The 6,171-nt window shown below is 40.9% G+C and overlaps 1 long non-coding RNA gene across 1 annotated transcript in view; it reads right to left on the bottom strand.

Annotated features, from left to right (window-relative positions):
* Positions 1–2,083: 2,083 nt before the first annotated feature.
* LOC133475861 (uncharacterized) overlaps positions 2,084–6,171 on the bottom strand; it is a 22,299-nt gene continuing 18,211 nt past the window's right edge. The window contains exons 3-4 of the long non-coding RNA XR_009787953.1: positions 3,378–3,588; positions 2,084–2,498 (exon numbers count right to left, since the gene is read on the bottom strand). This is a non-coding gene — a long non-coding RNA (uncharacterized LOC133475861). The remainder of the gene's footprint in view (positions 2,499–3,377; positions 3,589–6,171) is intronic.

Below are 6,171 nucleotides of genomic sequence, written 5' to 3' on the forward strand. Positions count from 1 at the left end.
ATGCAAACACACAGTTCTAATCCCCTATAGGTCTAATTAAAAGACTATCAGCCTTTTTAAAATAAAACCTTAAGGGAATACTGTGTAATCGTGTATTAACAGAACGATTACCAAAGAAATAAAGCTCAATTTGCATATATTATAAGCTGACTTTATAACACACTCTTTAAATTGTTTTTTTTCTTGGAAGGTATGCTCCACTCAAAGATTCTTGAACTGCAAAAACAAAGATTTTCGATCTCAGTTAGCAGGTCAGTTTTTTTGTGTTTCAAATTGAGGACTGATTGTTTACAGTACAGGATCTGTGAATTGATCCTGCCACCGTACACCATCATCGGCGTTATCAAGGATGATGATGATGATGATGATGATGATGATGATGATGATGATGCTGATGATGGGGAGTATAAAAAACTGACTCTGGATTTTGTAGGTTTGTGCCAGTGGAACCACCTCCTCATCAAGACATGGAAGGTGAAGGATCTGGTAGTGGGTGTTCACTAGTGAACCAGCTGGATCTGGACTGTTACAGGTACGTGGATATTCACCTGAACAATCCACTGGACTGGACCACAAACACACAGGGCCTGTACTAAAAAGGTCTTTCTGATCCCTTCCCAGCAAGGCTTCTTACAGATGCAGGTTAGCACTTCTGTATTACTCATAAACAATTAGTCTATGTCACACGTGTTAAACTCAAGGCCTGGGGCCAGATCAAAATGCAAATAAAGTGGGTCTACTTCATACTTGTTGTTAAATAGGTTTATTTCATTTTAGTAGAAAGGCTGTATCAAAATTGCAGTTTTTCTTCACTTCTAACTCATATTAAAATCATTTTTCACCAAATCCTTTCTTAACATATATTTGACAACATTTGTATAGTCAAAGGGGAAGTTTGCAGTTTTAACACACTTGCAAGATAGCTTCAATTAAGTAAATCCAGCCCCCATCCCCACCCCCAGTCTCTCACAGCAGGTGAGGCTGGGGGAGGCCACCTCATCCACACGCAGCATCAGCACTGGGGCACCCCAAGGTTGTGTCCTCTCTCCGCTGCTCTTCTCTCTCTACACGAACGACTGCACCTAAACGCACCCGGCTGTCAAACTCCTGAAGTTTGCAGATGACACCATTGTCTCGGCCTCATCAAAGACGGCAACGAGTCTGCATATCGACAGGAAGTGGAGCGGCTAGAGCTGTGGTGCGGCCAACACAACCTGGAGCTGAACACGCTCAAGACTGTAGAGATGATCGTGGACTTCAGGAGGCATCCTTTGCCACAGCTGCCCCTCACGCTGTCCAGCTGCCTTGTGTCAACTGTCGAGACCTTCAAGTTCCTGGGAATTGCAGTCTCTCAGGACCTGAAGAGGGAGACGAACATCAACCCCATCCTCAAAAAGGCCCAGCAGAGGATATACTTCCTGCGGCTTCTGAGGAAGCACGCCCTGCCACAGGAGCTGTTGAGGCAGTTCTACACAGCGGTCATTGAATCAGTCTTGTGTTCTTCCATCACAGTCTGGTTTGGTCACCCCATTTGTCCCTGATTGGTTGTTTTTTCCTTGGGCGCTGTTGTTTCTTAAAAATCATATTAGAAGTACAAGATAGGGCTAGAGAGCGCACATTTTTTCTACAGATGATTTTACCAATGTACTACTGTTAGGTTTATACTAAAAGTTTTGACAAAAAGAATTTTTTTTGGGGGGGGAATAATGAATCCCCCTTTAAATACTTGTATGCCACAATTCTGTTCTGTTATGGACTTGATACTTTATGTGCTGGTCATGTTAAATTTGAATGAAAGCAGCTGCCTCGAAATGATTTCAGATGTATTTAGCAATTCATAATCTTGGCGAAGTCCAGAACACCCTGGAGCTGGTTGACTTGATAATTTAAGAGACTGCACTTCTGCTCTTCTGACTCCTTTACCCTGTCTTTTTCCCTTTGCATATGCAGTTAAATGAAACTCTAGTCTAATGTTTCAATTCCACAGACTCCACTTTTGACTCCTACCTGGAAGTCATCTGACACGATCCACCCAGTGGCACCTTCCTCCTACACAAATCTTGTTCACTAATATTGGGCCTTACTAAGATGACAAGTACATTTTATTTTCACAAACTGCTATTCTTTTCTGGTTAGCCACTTTCTCTTTCTTGAAGTAAACAGGGCTTAACAGTATGGCCAGCTTTACTATTGTTTCCCATGACATTGAAAAGCCACTGTAAATAGGTAGAAAGGCTTTCAGCTACTAGACTCCTTTTCTGTAAAACCATCTTTTCAGCTTTAGTGCGGCCATAGACACTGTATAGTACACCCCTCGTTTATCCAGAAAGAACAAATGAAAATGGCAAATGCTGATTATTTTTGTTTTATTTTAACATAAATTCATGTTTATATATGCAATACAACACAAACACTTATTTAGAATAGCCCATACTGACAAGGTGTGAACAGACGATTTCCTGCCTTAAGCATTGGCGGCGTTCCTCACACTGACGGTCCTGGTAATGTAGTCAGAGAAAAGCATTATGGAAACTCACAATGCAATGCGGTGTTGTTTTTAACAACAGTACTGTAGTTGTAGAAAATCAAGCTAAATGTTGCTCTTTACTTGCATTTGTTCCTGTTGATATTGTAATGAGTGCGTGCATTATCTATTCGTCGAGCTAAGGTTGGTTTTTGTAAATTTATTTCATAAACTGTGACTGAGGCCTGTGTTTTAAATGGCAGTCATGTTATTTGTATCCTCTAGCAATTTGGTGACTTACCAAATGTAATAGTTGAGACTACTTAGTAAGATTTTTTTTTCTGCTACGAATAAAAGCCCAATTGAACTCATGTGAGTCACTGCGGCCACATTAAAATCATATAAGCAATAAAGTTGACTTCATCAGAGATGTCCAGGTGAGTAACTGGACTACACTGACCTATTAAAAAGATCACAATGCACTTAATCATAATAAATGAGTAAATTTACTTTTGCCCTCCCCGTAGCCTGCAGAGGATCTGATGCAAAATTTCCTCCAAATTTTCAAGTGGTGGTAAAGTTTTGGGGCCACAGTATCAATATGTATATAAGCAGTTGACAAAGAGCAATATGAATTATCAACAGTGTACACTATTCATGAATAAATAATATAGTCACAGAATATCATACTACACTGCATACTAAATGCTGTTGTGAAGAAAGGCAGCAATAGCCAGTGGCATTGTGTGTAATGGCTATACTTGGATCAACAATACTACAGTATACATATATGCAATTGGGATGAAACCAGCAACATGAGCCTTTAGCAGTAGATTGACAGTTTATATAAATAGATATTCTACAAACAGTTGCGCACAGTCTATTGAGAGCAATGTTGTTTAAAAAGGCTTACAGCGTCAGGACTGGAGTGAAGGAGCCTGTCTCTCAAGGAGATGCCTTGTGTTTTGATGGAGTCCTGCATTGGGTGGGAGTCGTTGTCCATTACAGATGATAGCCTGGCCAACATTCTCCTCACCCGCACATTCTGCAAGGGGACATTACGGGATTTTGCTGCCCTTTCTGATCAGCCTGTTTAGTTTTCCTCTGCCCAAGCAGACCACTCCCTGAAAAAAAAAACAATAATGTCATAAAAAAAGGACATTGGCCCTGGGTTTTATTGCTACCTGTAAAGTGACTGTGTTTAAAGATAAATTGGTCTCCTCTGAGGGCAGGACATGATTAATTTTGTCTGCAATAGTAAGAATTGTTATTATCAAAGTAGCTCATGAAGTCATTACTCCTGGGCATTATGGGAATGAGCGGATCAATAGAACTACAACTCTTTGTCAGTTGAGCTAGAGGCTGGAGAAAACATGTGGTTGTTTTTATTTTTCTTAATTAAAGGAGGAATGGCTTGCTTTGGCACTACAGAGAGGTTTTCTATTGATTTGGAATAGCTTGCGAGGGTAAAGTACAACTCAACTTGATGGATAAAATTGTTTTTAGTTTTGTTAAAACTCAGTGAAATGAGATACAGACTTGTCAGTCTATATTGTGCTAGACACCTACCATTTTGAATTATTTGACTAATGGGAGTGTGTCTCTCCTCTCCACGGTACAATTGCTTATGAATGGCCACATTCACATCCACCCAACATAGGCGCAATCTTTCAATCTGCCACGTGTTACCACGAAAATCCCTCGTTTTTCCCTCGAATATTAAAAAAAAATCAAATGACATTCTTTACCAAAGATATACGGTTGTCTTCAGAATAGTAGCAGTTTGTGTGAGTAAAGCTCAAAATCCTTATAGTAGCTTTTAATTTCAAACAGTTCAATGCATTATCTGCAGGCGACAGCCAATCGCAGGGCAGATATAAACAAACAACCATCCGCCCTCACATTCATACCTGCGGGCAATTTAGAGGTGTATCAATGTAGAAAATTGAAACTGCTTAAATAATTTGCTTTCTTGTGAATGGCTGAACTGATTAAACTGTATAAACAACAATTACTCCGGACTATATCACATCTACAGTCTGTGCACTTATTGCAACTGTGAATTGGTATTGTCACCCAGAGAAGAACAAATATAAAGCAAACGTGTCTCTGTTAGAGGTGTTAACTTATGGAACAATAATGAAACTGAAATGAAAAGCTGTGAATCACTTGAAGGGTTCAAAAAGAGGTTTAAAAACAAAGTAAAAGAAAATTATATAAATCAGGTATGAATAGGTGAAACTGCAGAAATGTCCAAAACTTTGGATGTGTTAGACTGTGTGAAGCAAAATTATATGTATGTATAGTGTCAAGTCAATGGGCATGTGTACGTGTGAGTGTGAGGGTACAATATGTGTAAATATGTGTAAGGGTGTAGTATCCATACGTATGTATGTGTGTGTGTAATGCACACTTGCTCCTATTTACGTTTATGCTCCTATTTACACGTTTAAGTGGATTTGTAAATACTGTATGTAACAGTATGTTGAGCTCAACCACATGACTGTCTGCACAAGGCTTTAGAGGGGCGTGTCTTTTTTCTTTTCTATGGAATATATTATATGACTTGCCTATTATTATATTAACATGAAATATGTCAAAATAATTTAAAGTATATTAAAAAAAAACAAGGGGTAGGAATTTTACTTCTTCCTACTCCCTTTTGAACATGTAAACTGTCCTTAATCCTGGGACTCACATAGTCTCAAGTGTAAAATAATCAATGCAAGCTATTGGCAAGATGCCCCTGCAAAGTCACATTATTGGAAAACACAGTGCTGAATAGGTGTCAGTCGAACCCCAGACACTGAATTCAAGCCACAGTGCAGTGTGGTGGCGCAAGCATCATGATAGGGGGATGCTATGATGTTGGGAGCAAACAAGGGATCGTGGATCAGTTTGAATACACCAGAATACTGAAAAAGGTAGCATGCTACCTCCTGATGAAGAGGAAATACCCTTGAAAATGTGTGTTTCTACAGGACAATGTTCCTTCACAAACAATTTGTACAGACAAATTTGTGCCTAAATCATGCATACTAACATCCATCCATTTTCTGCACCGCTTAGCCTCACTAGGGTCGCGGGCGTGCTGGAGCCTATCCCAGATATCTTCAGGCAAGAGGCGAGGTACCCCCTGAACTGGTCGCTAGCCAATTGCAGGGCACATAGAAACAAACAATCATTCGCACTCACCATCACACCTACAGGCAATTTAGAGTTAGAATAAGATGGCGCCTACCAGTGTGGTCGCCTCGGTAACGCGCTCTCTAGTATTGTCTTTGTTTTTGTGTTTTTTGTGTTTTTCGTCCGTCTTTGGAGACCTTACACGACTCACTTACACGAGGGGAGACCTGCTAACCATCAAGGAGTCTACTCCGGACTTTCTGTCACCAACTTTCGAATATCCGCTCAGTTTTTTCCCCGAGTTCCTCACCGGAGCGGCGTCCGCGGTTTTCGCCGCATGGAGACGGAAGCGTCGCCACAGAGGGAAGCGAGCAGGCATTCAGGTGAAACTCCGCAAGAGAGGACACAGATTGGCATTCCCGTCGATCCACCTCGCGAATGTACGCTCCCTACCCAACAAAATGGACGAGCTTCATCTTCTGTTAAAGACCAGTAAAGACTTCGGACGTTCCGCGGCCATGTGCTTCACGGAGACCTGGCTCGGCGACGCTGTACCCGATGGCACCGTTATGCTTCCCGGT

Source organism: Phyllopteryx taeniolatus, chromosome 3 (genome assembly GCF_024500385.1).
Source record: "Phyllopteryx taeniolatus isolate TA_2022b chromosome 3, UOR_Ptae_1.2, whole genome shotgun sequence".
NCBI classification, from domain to species: Eukaryota; Metazoa; Chordata; class Actinopteri; order Syngnathiformes; family Syngnathidae; genus Phyllopteryx; species Phyllopteryx taeniolatus.